A 23,941-nucleotide genomic window follows, 5' to 3' on the forward strand; every position below is an offset into this window, starting at 1 on the left:
CACTCTGAAGATCTGGGCTCATGCTTTCTCTAAAGCCAGCAGCTCTGCTCTGCATTTGACCCCTGCTGGACAGAGTTATTTTGAATCTGTTCTTGTGACTCTGGGGCTTAAAATAGTCGCTGCTGAGCCATCTGTCTTGGGATCCATCTCACTTCTGAAACGTGTAGCAGCTGCGGCTGAATTGAAAGCAGCTCCTGTTAAGAAAGTGAACAATCTCTCAGCTTTTCTCCATCCTATGAGTGTGCCCTGGGGAGAAAATAAAATAGAGGGCATTTGGCTGCCAAAGAAGGATAAGAGCTTCAGAAGGGAACCTGCGAGAGGCTGGGGAGATAGAAAACAAGGACTGGGATGCCTGCCAGAGGGCCTGGAAAGGAGCCAGTTTGCATAAAGTTCAGGCAGAGATGCTGCCAGCTAGAGGTGAGGGAGTAAAGGAGTAGAGGAGAACAGGGTGGACCAGGGCCCTGGGACAGCAGAGCCCCAAGGTGTGGCCAAAAGGGCACCAAGTCAGGGGTCAGGGGCCGCACTGGACCCAACGGAACCACCAAACCTGCCACTGTAGAACCTTCTGCAGGTCTCTGCAACTCGCAGCCTGAGCTTTGTAACCATAAAGATGGACCGAACGGTACCTAGCTCCGGTTGTGAGGGTAAGTCAGAACAGTGCAAAGACTAAATAAGCTGTATGCTTATTGTCGTTAAGTTGCTAAGTCGTATCTGACTATTTGTGACCCCATGGACTTGAGCCCACCAAGCTCCTCTGTCCGTGGGGTTTCCCAAGCAAGAATACTGGAGTGAATTGCTATTCCCCTCTGCAGGGGAATCTTCCTGACCCAGGGATCAAACCCATGTCTCTTTCTTGTTGAGCAGACTCTTTACCACTGAGCCACCTGGGAAGCCCCAAATAACCTGTGTAGACCTAAGCAAAATGCCATCAATCACGCTAGGTCTAGTGATCGTCTCTCTGTCCTTTTTGCTGTTTTATGGTGTATTTCCAGGACTTACTCAAAGTCTGTTGTGCAGGTGTATGCATATACACACCTGTACATACTCAGCAATTTAATTGTCAGATTAGTAAATGCTACTAATACATGTATAAAGAAACACGACTCAAATTCCTGGCTGTTGTAAGAAAAACAGCAGTTGTGTTGATCGTGAAAACTTGGGGAAGTTGCGTTCCAATACAGAATAATTAATGATAGTCAACTTCCCTGTCTGACACCCATGGTCGGTCAACAAGAGCGACTGTCATCCTGAGCAGGATCCCAGCCCACAAGGAAAAGTTCATTGCCAGTGTGGAGCTGACGGGAGCCTTGTAATAATGAGGTGGGGCAGGCTGCTGAGGGAGGCGCCTGTCTTCCATCCTAAAGCACACGTCTTCATTGTTTGCAGGCATTTCTACCTGTGTACACAGGCCCTGGAACTGGGTACAGCCCATGTTGCCACTTAAACTCTGTACCATCTTTGAAATGTTGCTTAATCATTTCTCTGTGCTTCATTTTCTCCTCTATAAAGTGAATATTAGTCATAGACATACTTCAGAGGGTTGTTAAGGGCAAGAGTCAGCAAACTACAGCCTCAGGCCAAGCCAAGCCAGCTGCCTGTTGGTCTAAATAAAGTTTTATTGGAACACAGCCAGATTCACTTGTTTATATGTTGTCTAAATAAAATTTTATTGGAACACAGCCAGGCTCACTTGTTTACATATTGTTTATTGTTATTTTTATGCTACAGTGGCAGCACTGAGTAGCTGAGATCAGAGTTATTGAAGCCTAGAAGAGTTACTATTTGACTGTTTACAGAAACAGTTGGCTAACTCCTAGTTTAAATGAAGTAACAAATGCAAACCTTTCAGTACAGAGTCTGGAACATGGCTACAGCCATGAAATGTTGTTGGTATACAATGGGGATTAATAGAAGCAACTGCTTTGAAATATTTGAAGAAAGAGGTTGTCAACTTAAACAGTCCAGGCGGAGAGTGTGGACCGCAGGAGCCACAGGAATCAACAGAGGTGCCGTGGGAGCCAGTGGCCCAGCCATGTTGATCCAGCCAGGCATCCGCATTAAAGGCAAAGAAAGAGACACAGAAACCTGAGTCTCCAGGGGAGACAGACCAGGGCAAGAAGGGATGAGAATCATGGCACTGAGTCTGGATGGGAATTGGCAGGTGTTTTGGTGAGAGCTCTTGGGCTTTCCTGGTGGCTCAGACAGTCAAAAATCTGCCTGCAATGCAGGAGACCCGGGTTTGATCCTCGGGTCAGGAAGATCCCCTGGAGAAGGGGATGGCTACCCATTCCAGTATTCTTGCCTGGAGAATTCCAAGGACAGAGGAGCCTGGCAGGCTACAGTCTGTGGGGTCACAAAGAATCGGACACAACTGAGCGACTAACACTTTCACTTTTTTCGCTTGGCAGAGAGGGTTAACCCATTACATAAGGAGCATTTTCAGGGAACTGTAGGGGTAAAAAAAGCGCTCTCCCAAATGGAAAGTGTGTGTGGTGTGTGAGTTACTCCAGGTGCCCAGGAAAGCTGCCTGCTCCCCGGGTGTGCTTCAAATACCTTCCATTGGCCACTCTCCCTCGACACTCACATATAATTTTATCTCCTGCAGTCCACAACAATTTATCTTTTTAATACCCTCTGTTAGTAAAGCTGTGCTCAGCGCAGTCAGACATTTCCAGTGCCGCCTTAAAATTTTCAGTGGCTCACTCAACAAACCTTTTAACAGGAGGGGAGAAAAGAACACACAGAAGAGAAGAATGTTTAAGTAGGCTGGCTGCCAGGCAAAAGGGCGCAGAACTGTAGAGACAGAACTTCCCCAAATCTCTTCAAATAAAATAAAAATAAAAATAGGATCATGCGAGCATTCTGCAATGGGCTGGATATTGAGTTTTCTCATTGCAGAGATACTCAACGCTGCCACTTTCACTCTTCCTGGACCTCAAGTAATATGGGGACTGAGTGTCATCAGCTCACAGCCACTGAGTCCTATTCAATAATTACTTCTTTGTTTTATGACTGTTTGTCGCTCAGTCACGTCTAACTCTTTGCGACCCCATGGCCTACAGCCTGCCAGGGGTTCTCCAGGCAAGAATACTGGAATGGGCGGCCATCTCCCTCTCCAGGGGATATTCCTGACCCAGGGAAGCAATCCAGGTCTCCTGCATTGCAGGTGGATTCTTTACTGTCTGAGCTACCAGGGAAGGGCCTGTTTTACGACTAGGATGTCTTAGTAGCAAACTTCCAGAGTTATTGTTTTATAATTAAGAAAAATAGACCAAGAGATCACCTATTGTCTATTACATTGTGTGCAAGGTTTCACCTCCAAAGCTTCATTTAAGCCTCAGAACCGGTTGTCAAAGTTTAGAGACAGTCAAGCAGGGAATGGGCATCATTAGGTGATAGAGCCGGGTCACAGGGCCAGTGGCAGAGTCACGATTTGAACCAGGTTTATGGGATTCCAGTCAGTGTCCTTTCAAGTTCACAAAACTGCTTCATGAAAGACAGCATCCAGTATTATCCGAACACAGCCGGGACAAGTGAAAACAGGTGCCTTATCTGTTAGAGGAAAGGCTTCCAAGAAGCACCATGTAATTCTGGGACATCTTGCCCCAGACTTCCTTGCCTGCCCCAGGAATGATGTGTCTGACCACACATTTATCAGTAAAAATGGGCATTGTTCCTGGCAGCTTTCCTGGGCACCTGGAGTGACTCACACACCACACAAGCTTTCCATTTGGGAGAGCACTTTTTTTACCCCTACAGTTCCCTAAAAATGCTCCTTATGTAATGGGTTAACCCTCCCTCTGCCAAGTGAGAAAAGTGAAAGTCTTAGTTGTTCAGTTGTGCCTGACTCTTTGCGACCCCATGGACTGTGGCCTGCCAGGCTCCTCAGGTTCCAATCAATACCCTTGACCTATTCTCCAACTTGAGAACATCTTTCCAATGAGACTGTAGGCTGATGTTGTTCCTGGGCAGGGAGTCGAGGAGGACACTTTTGAAAGGAATTCAAACCAGAAGCATGTTTTAATTTTCCTGTCTTTAGCAGACACTTGCAAAGTCAAATCTCCCCTTGCGTGAGGTTTTTAACTTGAAAATACATTTTGTTGTTGTCCAGTCCCTAAGTCATGTCTGACTCTTGCGACGCTATGGACTGTAGCACACCAGACTTCTCTGTTCTCCAGTATCTCTGGGAGTTTGCTCAGGTTCACGTCCATTGAGTCGGTGATGCCATCCAACCATCTCATCCTCTGTCAACTTCAGTCTTTCCCAGCATCAGGGTCTTTTTCTGTGAGTCAGCTCTTCACAGCAGGTGGCCAAAGTACTGGAGCTTCACCTTCAGCATCAGTCCTTCCAATGAATATTCATGGTTGATTTCCTTTAGGATTGACTGGTTTGATCTCCTTGCTGTTCAAGGGACAGCAAGAGTTCATGAGTCTTCTCCAGTACCACACTTTGAAAGCATCAATTCTTTGGCAGTCAGCCTTCTTTTCTTGGGACCTAACAAACGCCATGATAGGCTTCAGGGGCTAAGGTAGGACTCACGGGAAAAGCTGAGTCATTGCCCAGTGAGGTCATCCCCGCGGATGCCAGGACTTGTCTAATCAGCATACTCCCCGTAACCTGGTTTGAGTTTATCAGGACATAAAAGACATCCCCCTGCTGCCAATAAAGATTAGCCAATTAGTAAATACTAGGAAACTCCTGCAGCCAATCAGCCCTTGCCAACTCTCTGTTCTAAAACCTATAAATGCTGCTGTAAATCTGGGCTCGGGGCTCCTTGCTCCACTCCACTGCGTTGGATGTGGCGGGAGCCCTAGCTCGAGCTAGAAATAAAACCCCTTCATGCTTTTGCATTGCTGTGGACGTCTTATTCTCTCAGTTTTGGGGACTCGGACTCTGGGCATAACACTTTATGGTCCAACTCTCACATCCATACATGGCTACCAGAAAAACCATAGCTTTGACTATACGGACATTTGTCGGTAAAGTGATGTCTCTGCTTTTTAATATGCTACCTGGCAGGCTATGTTCCATAGAGTTGCACAGAGTCAGACATGACCAAAGTGACTTAGCACACACACACACATGCTAGGTTTGTCAATCTGCCTTCCCAGGCAGACTTCTAGCATGCAGCAAATATCCAATTATGCAACCTCACTGAAAGTTTCCAGTGAGTGGTCATCCAATGTAGAACTCCTTGCAAACATTACCTTGTTTGAACTTGACTTCTGTGCTTTCTGTCTGACCCCTAGAGCCCCCTAGGAAAGCTGGACACAGGTAATTTGATTCTCTACCATGAGGCCAAATGTGAACAGTCCAGGTTTTTACCACTAGAAAGAGGAGCATCTCTATATGGGGACTTGGGTCTGAATTTCACCTCATTCTTGGGACTCTCTCATTCCACATCTCTGTGTTTGGAAGGCACCATTTTCCAAACTCTAGTCCCGGTGTGGACTCAAGTCCATCTCCTTGGTTTTGTTAGACTGTACAATACGGAAAATAATCTGGACATCACAGAAGACAATTCAAGAAATGCAGTCATAACGTATAGGTTTCCACTCTCACCTCCTTCCTGGTTCCTCTCCTGTCTTGTTTGTAGACATCTGGACTGTCCTTACGTGACAACTTTATTCGGTCTCTCGTTGTCCCTTTAAACTTTATTTCACAAGGAAATCTTACTTTTGATGTCTCTGCTCACTTTTAGACAATAGAACATCTTGAAGTTACTTTCAATTACAAACACAGGTTGATTCAGAAACTAGAATGTTCACCTCACAATCTAAAGGGAGATTCTGCACTTGGCTGGAAGAATAAGTGCAGAGGGGTCAGTTTTCTCAAAGTTCTCTTCCTGCAGCTTCTCTGTTCCCCTTGAACCCCCTGCCCCAGCTTCCTCTCACCCCAATAGCATCAGCCTCTAGGGGCTGCTACGTGGAGGAGGAAGGGGCAGAAAGGGTGTTCCCTGATCTTGTTCTGGAGTCCTTTGGCTTTTTGTTCTCTAGGTCTGTTCAAGTGTGTGAAGTCATGATTTCTCTTTTGGGGTGCACTTGGAGACTATGTGGCTTCCTTGAGTGGGGACCACAAAGGATGCATCTATTCTAGATTGTGTAGCTTAACGATCTTTCTTCAGCTCCTGGGCACCCCACCATGGTCCTTTGGCCTCTTTCTGCTGGGACTCCTTGTGACTCTGGGCAGCCTGATTGAAAAGGACCCAAGGTGACCCCACAGCTGCCTTGTTGCCTCTCCCCGATCCTGGCATTTCCCCCTGGCCTTGCACACCCAGTGCTTTCCAGTCCTAAGGCCACCCTTCGCAGGTCCAGTACCACCAGAGCAGGGGGTGAGCCCTCCCAGCACCCCTTTCCTTCACCTCCTCTGAAGGGGTGACTCAGTATGACAGATATCTGTAAGGATATCTTCCCAGAATATTTCCCATCGCACCTCACCCTAGGTACCTGGATCAGCTCAGTGTAGAACACATTCTCTTTATTCCTTCTTAAATAGCTGCATCTGCAGATTAACCTCCTGCTCACACACACACACACAAAAAAATTATTTATTTGGCTGCATGGGGTCTTAGTTACAGTTTGTGGAATTTTGGATTTCCATCGAAGCATGCAGGATCTGTAGCTGCGGCACTCAAACTCTCAGCTGTGGCATGTGGGAACTGCTCCCTGACCAGGGATCGAACCCAGGTCCCCTGAACTGGGAACGTAGAGTCTTAGCCACCGGAATTCCAAGGAAGACCCTCCCTCTTGTTCAAGTTAGAAGGACAGCTACCAGCTGACACCAGGTGGAAACAGAGGCAGGGAGTGTCACTCTGCTTTCCTGCTCCCCTGTTTTCCTCTTTACCTGGGAAAGCTGCCATCTCACCTTGTGTGGTGAAAATGTCTTCAAACACCGGATCTTTTGGGAAAGAGTCCAAAAAATAAAATTCTACTCTACATCCCCAGACCCCTTCCTATCGATTCACTGTCTGATCTGAGCTGCGAACTTCTCCCTCGTGGTTCTGAGGCTGGTGTTTTGGAAGCCCCATCCTCAGTGGAGATCCTGCCTGCTTGCCCCTGCTCCCAAGAGGCCAACCCTAGAATGGGAATGAAATGAAAAATGTAAATGTTGGGAAGGTCTAAACAGTCTACAGACCTACAGACAGGGACAGCCACAGAAGCTAGCTTGCAGGAAGGAGAAGGGAGTTCCTGGGAGATAAAATGCAGCAGATGGAAGAGTCTGCCATGATAGTCCAACCTGGTCATCAGGGCCTAAGTTAACAGTAAAGAGCTACAAGTGATATGAAACACTGTGTCCCTAACAGCACAACTCATCTATGACCCCACCCTTCCCCTCCCTTCTCCCCCAGCATCAAGATAAATAAGAAAAGAGGATCATTCCCCTGGAAGCCAATGAGGAAGGTCTAGGCCAGAGATCTGGAGGTAGGTAGTGGTAGAAAGAAGGACAGGCAACACTGTCACAGCCAGAAAATTCAGAGTCTAGAAGCAGATCGTCACCCTTTTGTAGATGACTCAACTAAGGATGGTGAACGAGCAGTCAGTAGAGGCTGCAGCAAGAATTCCTTGCAAGACAAGCGTCCCCTCCCCTCTGTGTGCACCAGAAAGATACAAGAGGGCACATGGTAAGGCCATACTGCTTGACAAGTGAGGGTTATTGTTCCAGCTGACTCAAGGAAAAACACCGAAAATGACCTTAATTAGCATTGAGAAGCTTGTAGAGATGAGCAGAATAAACACATCTTAACCTCAACATAACATCTACCGATGTACGATTCACTTGATGAGAATTATACATGCAAAGTATTAAGGGGTGGGTGGGCTGGGCAGGAAGGGATGCTGGCTCAGCGTCCAGTGGATGACCTCATTCAGTGTTTCTCAAAGGAGAAGTGACATCCTGGGACTTTCAAAAGACAGCTGTGCCCTGAGCCCCCTACCTGGAGTTCTGATTCAATGATTCAGGATGTGTCCTGGGCCAGCAGAGATTCAAAAAAGCTATGCAAATAAGGCTGATTCATACCCCAGGTTGTGTGTGTGCTGCTCGTGTCTAACTCTTTGCCAACCCATGGACTGTAGCCCACCAGGCTTCTCTGTCTATCGAATTTTCCAGGCAAGAATACTGGAGTGGGTTGCCATTTCCTACTCTAGGGATCTTCCCAACCCAGGGACTGAACCCATGTCTCTTGCATCTCCTACACTGGCAGGTGGATTCTTTACCACTGCGCCTCCTGGGAAGCCTGAAATTGAGCTGCTAAATTAAGTCTTGGACAAGTTTACAGTTCTTTCCTACCTTTTCTATCTGCTTCTGTCTGCTTCATGACCATTTAAAAGATTTTTTTTTAACACATCACTAACAGAAGGCCAGGGAAAAGTACAAACTCCAAAGGATGCTCAGATTCTTACAGGCCGTTCAGATAAGGTTTCAGTGATGGAAACTGAGGATGATGAAACCAAATGACTCAAGGCCTGTGTATTGTGAGTACGCTTTCATAGTCCATTTACCAAATATAACCAGGACTCACTCTACAGAAGGAAAGCGGTTTTAAAAATTAAAAACCATCGAAATCAAACAGTGGTACTATTCGGAAATGTCAGTTGATGGATGAGTGACTAAGTGACTGTTTCAGAAAGAAAAGGAGGTACCAACTTTTACTTCCTCTATCCCTTTTTTGTTGTTGTTGTTCAGTTATCCAGTCATGTCTGACTCTTTGAAACCCCATGGACTGCAGCACAGCAGGCTTCCCTGACCCTCACCATATCCCAGAGTTTGCCCAAGTTCATGTCCATTGAATCAGTAATGCTATCCAACTGTCTCATCCTCTGTCCCCCTCTTCTCCTTTTGCCTTCAATCTCTCCCAGCATCAGGGTCATTTTCAGTGAGTCAGCTGTTCACATCATGTGGCCAAAAGTATTGGCGCTTCAGCATCAGCCCTTCCAAGTAGAAAGAGTCTGTTTTCCGGGGTGGGAGCACAGGTAACACGGCTGGCGTTCTGTTTTTCTAATGGCTCAGTGAGGACAAAGAGAGCTGGAACAGGAAGCCGTTCTGCAGAAGCAGAGCCAGATCTGGATTGTCAGAATATCTGCCTGGATCACAAGGACATCTCCACAGTGGATCATGACATCATTTGGCACTTGAATTTAGATATCCTGTAAATCCATGCCACATCAGACAAAGGCCAGCTTCTTGGTGTCACCTGGGGCCTTGCCAACTAGCCATTCCTGTGGTTCTGGGAGGCGTCCTTCTGCTTAGCAGTCAGTTCACTGGAATTTGATATTTATGTAAAATGGCAGCGTGGCTATATTTACTCAGTCTATTCAAATCTAGGGGAAAGCAGATCCCCTACAGAGACCAAACATTTGGCTCCATGAAGACATGAGAAACCGGCAGACCAGAAAGACAAATTGGATGCAATGTGCTCTGGACTCAGACAGACCGTGATTCATTTCCTTAGCACCTGGCTCAGTTATTCCACCAAGAGTCTCAACTTCCCTGAGAAACAAGGACTGTTCACAGAAAAGTCCATGTGCTCTCCCAGGCACTTGACAGCGTTTTTAACTGCCCCATCCCATGCCCTTTGACATCAGGGTAGTCACGTGACGTGTGAGCGCGAGAGCTATGAGCCCTTCTAGGGCAGTTAACAGCCAGTTTGCAATTCATCCCGCCTTTCCCCCTGTGCCTCTGGCATTGGCAGCTGTGGCTGCTAAATCACCTGGATCCTGGAGTGAGGAAGCTTGAGAGGAAAGTTGCCGGCTGAGCAATAATCAGACACATAGTGTGAGTAAGAACTGTTATAAGCCACTAAGATTGGAGGCATGTTTGTTATCACAGCATCACCTAGCTGATCCTCATTGATCCGGAAGTCAGCTCATTTTCAAGGGTGTAGAGAAGAACTGAAGCAAAGTCTGCAAAGCTCCTGGCATGAGGTAGACATATGTGAAAGTGTTAGTTGCTCAGTCACGACCGACTCTTTGCAGTCCCATGGACTATAGCTCGCCAGGCTCCTCTGTCCATGGGATTTTGCATGTAAGACTACTGAAGTGGGTAGCCTTTCCCTTCTCCAGGGGTTCTTCCTGACCCAGGGATCGAACCTGGGTCTTCTGCATTGCAAGGAGATCCTTTACACTCTGAGCCACCAGGGAAGCCTGTGTGGGTATATAGCAGGTAATTATTTATTCAATCTTAAAATGTATGTTAAGACCTACTCTGTATGAGATGCTGGGAACATGCTGATGCATAAAACAAAAAGTGGCCTCTGCTCTCATCTGCTTACTGTCTAAAGATGATTCATAACCCATGGATATTGTTGCTGTTGCATGTTCATTTTGGGCTCTATTTGCGTAAATGCTCGAGCAAGGTGCTTATCTGCAATGGTGCACAGGAGGCTCTAAGCAGACATCAAAATGCCGTGGCTCCCACATCCATAGCTACAATCACACTGTGTACAGGGCACAGTATTTTTGTGAGGAATTATGTAAATATTGCATTTTACAAAATAATATTGATGATAGCTGCTAGTTATTTTGCATTTACTATGCCCCAAACCTCTGTGCTAAACGTCTTCCACACATTATCTCATTTAATAGAATCCTCACCAGAATGCTATGAGGCTGGTGTGATGATGCCTGTTTGATTATGAGAAAATAGAGGTTTCAAGACTAAATTACATACCCAAGGGTACAGAATGGATAAGTGGAAGAGTCTGACTTTGAATATGAAATTGATACCAGGAAATTAAAAAAAAAAAAAAAGACATACAAGTCACACACCTATCAGTTGATTTCAACCAGAAATAAGAGTTAGACCATTTTTTTTTTTTCCTATGGAGTTATACTTTAAAAATAAGCTTGGAGAAACTTCCTGATGGTCCAGTGTGTTAAAAATCTGCCTGCCAGTGCAAGGGACATAGGTTCAATCCCTGCTCCAGGAAGATCCCACAGGCCCATATACCTCAACTTCTAAGCCCACACTCTAGAGCCCACGAGCTGCAACCAGAGAAGCCACCGGAAGGAGAAAAGCTGCAACTAGAGAGTAGCCCCCACTTGCCCTAACTAGGGAAAGACTGGGAGCAGCAACAGAGAACCTGGAACAGCCGTCAGTGAAATAAACAAATAAACCTTTAAAAAAAACACCTTGGAAGGACTTCCCTGGTGGTCCAGTGGCTAAGAATCTGCCAACCAAAGTAAGGGACTCGGACTCGGGTTTGATCCCTGGTCTGGGAACTAAGGTTCCGCATGCCCCAGAGCAGCTAAACCCACGTGCCACAACTAGAAAGTCCATGCATGGTGGCGAAAATTCCCACGTGCCATAAGAAAGATCCCACACAGCCAAAATAAGTAAATATTTTTTAAAAATAGGATGAAAATTCAAAAGCTTCCTCTTCTGCAAAAAGTTTATCCCACACAGGTTGGCTTCGTTCGGCTGGGTGTGTTTTTCTGTTCCCGTGTTGCTCTGGTTGGAAGCCTTGCCTTGCCTTGCACCAAGGCAGAGAATGGATAGACCTGGATGCTGTGGTTGTCAATCTTTAAGGGAAAACTTGGCCCTGATTTAAAAATAATTTTTAAAAAAATCCCCTGAGACTGGTTGCATACGACCATGACACAAAGCAAATCTCTCAAGTTACAAAACTGTTCAAAAAGGCTGTCACCACTCCCCCACCACCCTCCACCCACAAGGCGTCTGAAAGGCCCCCTTCCCAAGAGCCTAGAGTGGGATGGATGCTGAGAAATGATCCCGATGCCAAGATCTGATCCTGATCCCCTCTGGCCGGTGGGTGATTCAGAGCAGGCGCTGTCAGAGCCTGTCTCCCTGAGATCCCGGTGTCATCTGTGCTGGGCGCCTTCATTGTGGGAGAAAGACAGCCACCAGCAGGGTTCTAGAAACATTATTTTCTTTCCTTGTTTTGACTGACAGGAGCGAGGTGACAGGAACCGTGGGCTTTCACATAAAATGCTGTCTCTGCCTCCGTGTTATTCCAACAGGGGAGCCGGGAGTGCTCCGCTCACAATAACTCGTCATCTCCCAAACAGAGCTCATTATCTCTCCCTGCAAGCCGCCTCCCCTCCCCTCCCCGCATCTCCTCTCCTGGTTAATAGCATCACCATACACGGAGTCACCCAGCTGGAGAGCTAATAAGTAGGCAGGAAGGCGAGGAAAGGCCTTGGGATGCGGAATTAAGTGGAGCAGGATTTAATCGGCATTTCCACAATGGAGAGACTCTGGGCAATTTACCTCACCTCTCAGAGCTTTGGTTTCCTCACCCGTGGGAGTTTTGACGATTATAATAATAATCGGAAAGTATAGGATTTCCCCTCTGTCCAGCCTCGCTTCTGGACTCCCCCCGCCACACACACTTAACCTGGTGATTTCTTTAACTGTAGAGGCCAGTTCTGCCTGACCAAGTCTGAGCCCAATGTGCCTCTCAGTTGGCTTGTCATTAGCTCTCAGTCTGGGGCACCTCACAGGGAATAGCTTGTGGATCCAGCTTTCCCACTCACCCCCGTCCTTTGACTCCACTGTAGTCACGGGGACCTTCTACGTTTAATGACAACGCATCAATTTTCTGATTTTAGAGACAGTATACATTTTGTGTAAGGTTTTTTAATGTGGACCATCTGTAAAGTGTTTACTGAATTTGTTGCACAATATTGCTTCTGTTGTTTGTGTTCTGGCATGTGCGATCTTAGCTCCCTGACCAGGGATCAAGCCCACACCCCTGCCTTGGAAGGTGAAGTCTTAACCACTGGACCACCAGGGAAGTCCCAAGACAACATACCTTTTAAAAATGAAATAATAGAAAAGTATAAAGAACAGGATAAAAGCATCATATGCCACAACACTTCAAAGACAGCTATTAAGACAGATGCTATTTTGTTCATTTCTTCCCTGTGTGTGCTTATTGTGTGCTGTGCCTAGCCACTCAGTCGTGTCTGACTCTGGGCGACCCCATGGACTGTAGCCCACCAGGCTCCTCTGTCCATGGGATTCTCCAGGCAAGAGTACTGGAGAGGGTTGCCATTCTCTTTTCCAGGGGATCTTCCCAACCCAGGGATTAAACCTGTGTCTTCTGCATTGCAGGCAGATTCTTACCATCTGAGCTACCAGGACAGCCCAAGACTACTGGAGTGGGTAGCCTATCCCTTCTCCGGGGGATCTTCCCAACCCAGGAATGGAGCCGGGGTCTCCTGCATTGCAGGCAGGTTCTCTACCAGCTGAGCTGAGCCCTTAGTAATGCTGTGACAGGGAATCCTACTTGCAGGAAGCGGCCTGTCAGTGAGCAGAGTAAGCAAGAGGGATGGCAGTGGGAGCATGCTTCTGTTGGCAGAGAAGGGACAGAACCTGGCTCCAAATCCCAAGGAGCTTCGTGGGACAACAGGCAGATTTTCTTCTGGCCCTACTAACATCCCCCCACCCTTCCCAACATAGAATCCTTAAATCGTATGTCCAGAAAAAAGCACACTTTAGTCAAATACAAAGTGTCATATCAAAGGGACCAAGACAGAAACCGTATGGAAACTATAGGGAAAAAAAGTCAGAAGTGGGAGAAAATGGCAAATGAGAAATGCGTAGAGGAAAAACACAGTCTTTGAACAGAGGGATAATATCACTACAGTTTCACTCATTAAGTAACATTTTAATGACATATTCAGAAATTAAGCTCAAAGCAGAAATATAAGCACACGGAATATATGCCATGAAAACAGAACGAGATCAAACAGAAGCTCTCAGAAAGAAGTGAATAGGAAGGAAATATTAATAGAAGAGAAAAATAAAAATTCAGAGAAACGCAAGCTACATTAAAGACAAGATAAAGAATTAGTATAGTTGAAAGCATAGTAATTATGATAGAGGAAAAGAGTAAGAAAATCAAGCAGAGATGAACATAAAAAAAGAACCAAAGTATACACATACATTGTATAAATGCATAAATATATAATATATATTTCTATATTATCTGTCTGTATCATATCTATGTATCTATCAATCATCTATCTACTTACATATCTATGAAAATAATGAAGAGTTCCAACTTGTCATAATCATTGTCCTCAAAGAAGACACTAAAATAATGAAACAAAAAAATTATGTTTTAAGATTTTAGTTTACAGCATGCTTGGGGCTGGTGCGTGGGGATGACCCAGAGAGATGTTATGGGGAGGGAGGTGGGAGGGGGGTTCATGTTTGGGAATGCATGTAAGAATTAAAGATTTTAAAATTTAAAAAGTAAAAAACTAAAAAAAAAAGAAAAGAAAACATTCCAGTAAATAGAGATTGAATCCACATAATGAAGGCACACTGTGCTCTCAAAAAAAGTTGACATGGAACTATTAGCCCATGCAATATTCTAAGAAACAGTGAACATTACACATGAAGAAACAGTTTGGGGGCATGGAATCAAAATATTAAGTTGGCTCTAAGGATAAATATCAATGGGTCAGACCTCAATTTTTCTGTAATCAGTACTAGAGACAGTAGAGTTACACTGCCAAAAACTCCAAGGTAAGAAATGGTGACCCAACTGTTCACTCAGCATGACTTTTGATAAAATATGAATGAAAAAGAAAATCATGCTAGTACTGGCATAAAGATAGACATATAGACAAATAAAAAATAGAGAGCCTAGAAGTATGCCCTGGGGCTTCCTTAGTGGCTCAGACAGTAAAGAATCTGCCTACAATGCAGGAAATCCAGGTTCGATCCATACCCTAGCATTTACATTCAGTTGACTTTGACAAGAGTACCAATTTAATTGAATGGCAGAAAGAATAGCCTGGGAAACAGTACTGTTGTTGTTATTGTTGTTCAGTTGTTAAGTTGTGTCAACATGTAAAAAATGAAGCTGGATGTTAACTCATAGCATTTACAAAAATTAAGTCACAATGGATCCAAACCTGTAATGTAACAGCTAAATATGAAACTCTTAAAAGAAAACATACAGCTAAATCTTCATGACCTTGGTTTAAGAAATTTCTTATATATGACACCAAAAATACAAGCAACAAAAGAAAAATTAAATAAATCAGGTTTCTTCCAAATTAAAAATATTTCTATTTCAAAGGACACCATAAAGAGAGTGAAAAGACAACACACAAATTGGAGAAAATTTTTGCCAATCGTGTGTCTAACAAGAGAATTATACCTGAAATATATAAAGAATTCTAATTACACATGAAAAAAGATGAATAATCCAATTTAAACATAGGCAAAGGATATGAATAGACATTCTCCAAAGAAAGTATACAAATGATGAGCACACACACATGCACAAAGAACATCCTTGCCATCAGGAAAATACAAATCAAAACCATAATGAGATATACTTCATAGCCACTTGTTCAGTTGCTAAGTCATGCCCAGCTCTTCATGACCCCATGAACTGCAGCTCACCAGTCTTCCCCGTCCTTCGCTATCTCCTGGAGTTTGCTCAAACTCATGTTCATTGAGTCAATGATGCCATCCAACCATCTCATCCTCTGTTGCCCCCTTCTCCTCTTGCCCTCAATCTTTCCCAGCATCAGGTCAGCTCTTCACATCAGGTGGCCAAAGTGTTGGAGCTTCAGCTTCAGCATCAGTCCTTCCAATAAATATTCAGGGTTGATCTCCTTTAAGATTGACTGGTTTGATCTCCTTGTAGTCCAAGGGATTCTCAAGAGTCTTCTCCAGCACCATGATTTGAAAGCATTCCCTAGTGGCTCAGACAGTAAAGTGTCTGTCTGCACTGCAGGAGACCCAGGTTCGATCCCTGGGTTGGGAAGATCCCCTGGAGAAGGAAATGGCAGCCCACTCCAGTATTCTTGCCTGGAAAATCCCATGGACCGTGGAGCCTGGTAGGTTACCGTCCATGGGGTCGCAAAGAGTCAGACAGGACTGAGCGACTTCACTTTCACTCTCACTTTTCATTCTTTGGTGCTCAGCCTTCCTTATGGAAGACTCATTGGAAATGACCCTGATGTTGGGAAAGATTGAAGGCAGGAGGAGAGGGGGATGACAGTGGATGAAATGGTTGGATGGCACCACTGACTTGATGGACATGAGTTTGAGCAAGCTCCAGGAGTTGCTGATGGACAAGGAAGACTGGTGTGCTGCAGGCCATGGGGTCGCAAAGAGTCTGACATGACTGAGCAACTGAACTGAATTTCTTTATGGTCCAGCTCTTACATCCGTAAACGACTACTGGAAAAACCATAGCTTTGACTATGTGGACCTTTGTCAGCAAAGTGATGTCTGTGCTTTTTAATACACTGTTTGGGTTTGTCATAGCTTTCCTTCCAAAAAGCAAGTGTCTTTTAATTTCGTAGCTGCAGTCACCATCTACATTGACTTTGGAAACTGAAAAAAGAAAATCTGTCACTGTTTCCATTGTTTCCCCATCTATTTACCATGAAGTGATGGAACCAAATGTCATGATCTTAGTTTTTTGAATGGTGAGCTTTAAGCCAGCTTTTTCACTCTCCTCTTTCACCTTTATCAAGAGGCTTTGTAGTTCCTCTTTGCTTTCTGCCATAAGGGTGGTATCATCAGCATATCTGAGGTTGTTGATATTTCTCCCTGCAGTCTTAATTCCAGCTTAGGATTCATCCTGCCCAGGATTTCACATGATGTACTCTGCATATAAGTTAAATAAGCAGGGTGACAATATACAACCTTGACGAACTCTTTTCTCAATTTTGAACCAGTTCATTGTTCCATGCCCGGTTCTAACTGTTGCTTCTTGACCTGCATACAGGGTTCTTAGGAGACTGATAAGGTGGTCTGATATTCCCATCTCTTTAAGAATTTTCCACAGTTTGTTGTGATCCACACTAGGATGACTATAATAAAAGCGGTAGAAAATAACAAGTGTTGGTGAGGATGCAGAGACATTGGAATTCGTATGCATTGCTGGTGGGAATGTAAACTGGGTGTAGCCACCAACTGTGGAAAGTAATTTGGTAATTTCTTAAAATATTAAACATAGAGTTACCATATGATCCAGAAATTCCACTCATAGTCATATACCCAAGAGATATGAAAATCTACATCCACATAATAAATTGTCCATGAATGTTCAAAGCAGCATAGTTCACAGTACCCCAAAGTGGAACAACTCCAATGTCCATTAACTGCTGAAAGTACAAACAAGTGGATAAACAACATAACCATATAATGGAATATTACTAAGCATAAAAAAGTACTGCTATATAACATGGATAAACCTTGAAAACATTATGCTAAATGAAAAAAGCCACAACAAGGGACCACATAGCATATGAATTCACTTATGCAAAATGGCCAGAATAGGCAACTCTATGTAGACCAAAAAATGCATTAGTTGTTACCTAGGGCTGTGGGAGAGGGGGGAGAGAGGATGGGGAGAATGGAGCGTGACTATTAATAGGCACCAAGTTCCTTTTCAGACTGATAAAAATGTTCTAAAATTGTATTAATCATTAGCCAACTCTGAATATATTTAGCTGGCCAAAAAGTTCATTCAGATTTTTCTCTTTTTTCAGTTTTATTTATTTATTTTACTTTACAATATTGTATTGGTTTTGCCATACATTCACATGAATCCACCATGGGTGTATATGTGTTCCCCATCCTGAACCCCCCTCCCACCTCCCTCCCCATCCCATCCCTCTGGGTCATCCCAGTGCACCAGCCCTGAGCACCCTGTCTCATACATCGAACCTGGACTGGTGATCGGTTTCACATGTGATAATTTCCATGTTTCAATGCCATTCTCCCAAATCATCCCACCCTCGCCCTCTCCCACAGAGTCCAAAAGACTATTCTATACATCTGTGTCTTTTTTGCTGTCTTGCATACAGGGTTATCATTACCATCTTTATAAATTCCGTATATATGTGTTAGTATACTGTATTGGTGTTTTTCTTTCTGGCTTACTTTACTCTTTATAATAGGCTCCAGTTTCATCCACTTCATTAGAACTGATTCAAATGTATTCTTTTTAATAGCTGAGTAATATTCCATTGTATATATGTACCACAGCTTTCTTATCCATTCGTCTGCTGATGGACATCTAGGTTGCTTCCATGTCCTGGCTATTGTAAACAGTGCTGTGATGAACATTGGGGTACACGTCTCTCTTTTAATTCTGCTTTCCTTGGTGTGCATGCCCAGCAGTGGGATTGCTGGGTCATATGACAGTTCTATTTCCAGTTTTTTAAGGAATCTCCACACTGTTCTCCATAGTGGCTGTTCTAGTTTTCATTCCCACCAACAGTGTAAGAGGGTTCCCTTTTCTCCACACCCTCTCCAGCATTTATTGCTTGTAGACTTTTGGATCACAGCCATTCTGACTGGCGTGAGATGGTACCTCATTGTGGTTTTGACTTGAATTTCTCTGATAATGAGTGATGTTGATCATCTTTTCGCGTGTTTGTTAGCCATCTGTATGTCTTCTTGGGAGAAACGTCTGTTTAGTTCTTTGGCCCACTTTTTGATTGGGTCGTTTATTTTTCTGGAATTGAGCTGCAGGAGTTGCTTGTATATTTTTGAGATTAATTCTTTGTCAGTTGCTTCATTTGCTATTATTTTCTCCCATTCTGAAGGCTGTCTTTTCACCTTTGTTGTGCAGAAGCTTTTAGTTTTAATTAGGTCCCATTTGTTTATTTTTCCTTTTATTTCCAATATTCTGGGAGGTAGGTCATAGAGGATCCTGCTGTGGTTTATGTCAGAGAGTGTTTTGCCCATGTTTTCCTCTAGGAGTTTTATAGTTTCTGGTCTTACATTTAGATCTTTAATCCATTCTGAGTTTATTTTTGTGTGTGGTGTTAGAAAGTATTCTAGTTTCATTCTTTCACAAGTGGTTGACCAGTTTTTCCAGCACCACTTGTTAAAGAGATTGACTTTTTCTCCATTGTATATTCTTGCCTCCTTTGTCAAAGATAAGGTGTCCATAGGTGCGTGGATTTATCTCTGGGCTTTCTATTTTGTTCCATTGATCTATATTTCTGTCTTTGTGCCAGTACCATACTGTCTTGATGACTGTGGCTTTGCAGTAGAGCCTGAAGTCAGGCAAGTTGATTCCTCCAGTTCCATTCTTCTTTCTCAAGATTAAAACCAAGCAAACTTTTGGGCCAACCCAATGCTAAAAGCCATTGAATTGTACAAGCTAAATGGATAAATTGTATGGCAAGTGAGTTATAACTCAATAGAGTTATTACAGAAAAAAAAATCATTTTAAAGGGCATAAAAACTTGGAGACTACAAATCCCACAGGGTCTTGTTAAAGAAATACTAGATGATCAACTTCAGCCAACCAACAAATGAACAGTAGCACTCTGGTAAACAGACTGGCTGTAAACATTGAATCAATCCAGCTGTGGGAGGAAGCTTTAAAAAACGTGGTTTCAAAACTGTGTTTAAGTATTACAGATTCTAACTCAGTAAATAAAGTAAGAATCTCTGGGTTAATTCTGATGTAAATAAACAAAAGGAGAAGAGATGCTCTACCTTATGGAAAGTTCAACCTAATAAGTGTAAAATGATGGAAAGAGACAATCACTTTGGGGAAGCCATCATAGTGGTCTTTGGATACAGTGATCAGTGATCACTGATTAAGACAGGTGTTGGTTGAGACGTGCTAAGGTATGATATCATTGCTATGGTCTCAGAATATACCCCCACAAGATAATAACCAGTTACAAAAGGGAAAATGATGTCATAATGGTGGAGAAACCTGGCGTACATCAGCCTGACCAGGTGATCTAGGTTAATATCACCAGTGGTGGGTAGTTTGAGCTGGTATTGCATATACTTAATGCAATGTGCTGAGAACACAGCATCATTTCTGTGATATCCCTACCAGGAATGTGCAGTCTGTTTCTGGTGCTGGGGAGCACGTCAGTTAGACACACACCGAGGGTCATCTGACCACGGGTGAAGCCTGTACCCTTTAAAACTATTGAGAATGTGAGAGACAGGGAACACGAGAAACTGTTTCTGGTTAGAGGAAATGAGCAGACATAACAATGAGATACAGTACGTAGGGTGGCGCCCTGGATCATAAAAGAAAAGAGGCATAGTTGAGACAGTTGGCAAAATTTGAATGCCGTCTTTTGATTGGATGGGAGTGCAGTGAAAATGTTGACTTTCTGATCTGGAAGGTTGTATGGTGGCTTTGTTTTAGGGAACATATCCTAGAGTCCTTACAAATGAAGGGATGTCACGTCTGCAGCCTGCTATCAAATGGTAAAGGAAAAGAATGGTGTGTTCGTGTGTATGCGTGTGTGTGTGTGATAGAGAGAGAGAGGAATGTGAGCAATGCAATGAAATGGTAACACCTGGGAATAGGGGTGAAGGGGATATGGGAGTTCTTATAAATTCAAACTCTTCTACAAGTTTGTAATTGTTGTTCAGTTGTTCTCTTCCTGAGTCATGCTCAACTTCTGGTGACCCCGTGGACTGCAGCACACCAGGCCTCCCTGTTTCTCACCATCTCCCTGAAAATGTGAAAATGCTGCCATGCAATCATCAAAAACCAAAAGGTTTCAGTGGGTCTCTGAACATGCTGGTCCTTCTTCCTAGGATACTCTCACTCCACCTTTCAACATGATGGAGTCTCATGGGTCATTCACTGGCTCTGCCTAATCGTCCTCAGGACAGGATGTCTCTAACTCACCTTGCCTCTGTTTTCTTTGAGGTGTTCATCACCCAGCTGGCATCACACTAGGCATTTAGCTCTCTAGTGCTTCATCTACTGGACTTGTTTTCTGCTATGTCCCTTTCAATTTGCAACTCAGGATGCTACTAGGAACATAGATTGTGTTTAGTTACCACGTCTTCCCCATCTTCTCCATACACCTAGAAAGGTGTCTGGCACCTAATCGGTGCTCCTTAAATATCTGTTATTGTTGAAAAGTTGAGGCTGAAGGAGAGAAAGCAGAACATGAAGTAGATGAAGAGTCATATAGATAATAAAGGATCATTTAAATAGTGATAAAACAAGGACAGAGCGGGCATCTAATTTTATGAGGAAGTTAGGCTAAGCTGAACTCTACACTTGAATAGGAAATTGAACTCCAAGCTTCCTGACAAGCAAAATTAAAAAGTATGGCACATTGAATTCAGTAGTTAGGATTATGGGAATAGGAGAGCATGTATGCATGTGTGTGTGTGTGTGTGTGTGCATTAGATAAAATGTTTTTCCAGCACCAAACCCAAAAGGAATTTATGTCAATAATCTCTTCAAGGACCTCAAGTTCAGAGAATGGAAAAGGCATTAGCATTCTGAGTTGTGCGCAAAGAATTATGGATGAGTTGGAACACAAAGTGGTGACTTCCCGGGAAGAGCGCTGGGGGCTTATAGTGAGGTGGAGCTGGCTTTGACCAGCCTCTCTCTGCCTCAGTGACCTCCGGTGGTTTCCTACGGCAAAGCTTTTCTAAACGCACAGGCTGTTAGACTCCATTGTGCTCCTTTGACATCTGGAACAAATCCTTTTGTCATACACCATCAGACTTGAAACAAATAAGAGCTAATGAGTTATCCAGATGCCACGAGTTTGCCCCGACCAATAATTACTTTGTTCACTCAACAGTAGTATAGAGGTAATAGGCAGGACCATCTCACCTGTCCCACCTGGCAAATACCTGACTTGTCAGATGTTTGCAATGTAACATATTTATTCTGCCAAGTCTGCCCTGTATATATCATCCTGTCCACAAGTGTTGCACCATAATGGTGTGGAAAGAGTCTTTGTTTTTGAGCCAAGCCCAGTACAGTTTCAATCCCAGATTCTCTCCATCATTACCAGAGTGAGTGAGGGTGCACCAGTGACCCTCCACGGACCCCAGTTTCCTCACCTGTATGCACACGCCATAGGATGGGATTACATCGGGGTTTAGCGCAATGTCTGGTACATAGTAGGAAATCAATAAACATTTATGCACATTCTATCCTCAAATTGGCTTCCCAGGTGGCTCAGTGGTAAAGAACGTGCCTGAAAATGCAAGAGTTTCAAGAGATGTGGGATTGATCCCCAGGTCGTAAAGATTCTCTGGAGGAGGGCATGGCAACCCACTCCAGTACTCTTGCTGGCAAAATCCCATGGACAGAGGAGCCTGGTGGGCTACAGTCCATAGGTCTGCAAAGAGTCAGACACGACTGAGCACACTTAATATTATCCTCAAATCACTTTTAATTAGTGTGCCCTTTGAGAAAATGATCAATGTTTATTTTAAATAGGGCATATTTGGTAACTTCATTTTGAAGATAATGATTTTTTTCTTTTTAATTTAAACCCAGTTAATCAGTGTAGTATGACCTTCCCTCTACTCAATGCCTCTCCAAATTTTCTCTACAAATGGGACAAAATAAGTGGGATACAAAAGATACATAGTATAGGATTCTCTTTATGTAATGTCCAAGAAATTCAGTTCAGTCACTCAGTTGTGTCTGACTCTGTGACTCCATGGACTGCAGTACACCAGGCTTCCTTGTCCATCAACAACTCCTGGAGCTTGCTCAAACTTGTGTCCATCAAGTCAGTGATGCCATCCAACCATCTTATCCTCTGTCGTCCCCTTCTCCTTCTGACTTCAATTTTGACTGGCATCAGAGTCTTTTCCAATGAGTCAATTCTTTGCATCAGATGGCCAAAGTATTGGATCTTCAGCTTCAGCATCAGTCATTCCAGTGAATATTCAGACCTGATTTCCTTTAGGATTGACTGGTTGAATCTCCTTGCAGTCCAAGGGACTCTCAAAAGTCTTCTCCAGCACCACAGTTCAAAAGCATCAGTTCTTCAGTGCTCAGTTTTCTATATAGTCCAACTCTCACATCTACACATGACTGCTGGAAAAACCATAGCTTTAACTGGATGGACCTTTGTCAGCAAAGTAATGTCTCTGCATTTTAATATGCTGTCTAGATTGGTCATAGCTTTTCTTCCAAGGAGCAAGCATCTTTTAATTTCATGGTTGCAGTCACCATCTGCAGTGATTTTGGAGCCCAAGAACATATGTTTCCATTTGTTTCCCCATCTATTTCCCATGAAGTGATGGGACCGAATGCCATGATCTTTGTTTTTTGAATGCTGAGTTTTAAGCCAGCTTTTTCACTCTCCGCTTTCACTTTCATCAAGAGGTTTACCAATGCTCAAGAAACAGGCAAACAAATCCATTATGTATGAGTACACATGCTTTCAGCAGCAACACTGTAAAGAAAAACAAGAGACTTGTCAAGATATTCAGGATCTTAACCTGGGATCAGTTACTTTCCTGGAGGAAAATGGGGATAGAGGTTGGTTGCTGGATGATAGATCACACTTAAGAGGGTTTTGCATGTTCACAAATTGTGGTGACATAGTTTTGATTTCTGTAATTTTCCCTGTAAAATCTACACTTAAATTTTTATTAAAAGAAAGATTAAAACAATAAGTCCTCTAGTCACTGTCCACGGCATTTGGTCTGGACAGATCGTGCGCTGACCACAGCTGTCATTTCTTGGTCTTCCTGGCTCTTGTTCATGCTGGCATCCGTCCCACTGGTTAATCACCTCTGACTCTCCCACTTTTGCTGCTGAGTTCTGAGTGCTCCCCAATCTCTATCTCAGACTGCCTTTGGGGATGCTAGTTTGATTTCGCACCGTATTCACCTGGTCCTCCCTGTGCCTCCTCTCCTACTGGTGCCAATGGCTGCTGAGGCTGGAAGTAGGCCCAGTCTCCCCATGCCTCTTGTTCCCAGAGACTGGACACTGAGATATAGTCCGCTCACCTAATATCCACCCCTCCAGGCAACCAGCTGGAGAAGAAATGTGCACGTCCTTTTGTCCCCAATAGACTTTTCTCCGTTTTGCCTGGCATGATATTTATAAGATGCATTCAGGTTGTAGCAGGTAACAACACAACATTTACTTTTTTTTTTTTTTACCATTTATTTTCATTGCTGTGTGGAATTCCATTATGATTACTCTGTGGTGGTTGTCATTGTTCACTCACCACGT

The 23,941-nt window shown here is 43.9% G+C and overlaps 1 long non-coding RNA gene across 1 annotated transcript in view; it reads left to right on the top strand.

Annotated features, from left to right (window-relative positions):
* The first annotated feature begins 547 nt into the window (after positions 1–547).
* The window catches only part of LOC121817872 (uncharacterized), a 78,238-nt gene continuing 54,844 nt past the window's right edge, over positions 548–23,941 (top strand). The window contains exon 1 of the long non-coding RNA XR_006057959.2: positions 548–644. This is a non-coding gene — a long non-coding RNA (uncharacterized LOC121817872). The remainder of the gene's footprint in view (positions 645–23,941) is intronic.

The sequence above is a fragment of the Ovis aries genome, chromosome 24 (genome assembly GCF_016772045.2).
Source record: "Ovis aries strain OAR_USU_Benz2616 breed Rambouillet chromosome 24, ARS-UI_Ramb_v3.0, whole genome shotgun sequence".
Taxonomy (NCBI): Eukaryota; Metazoa; Chordata; class Mammalia; order Artiodactyla; family Bovidae; genus Ovis; species Ovis aries.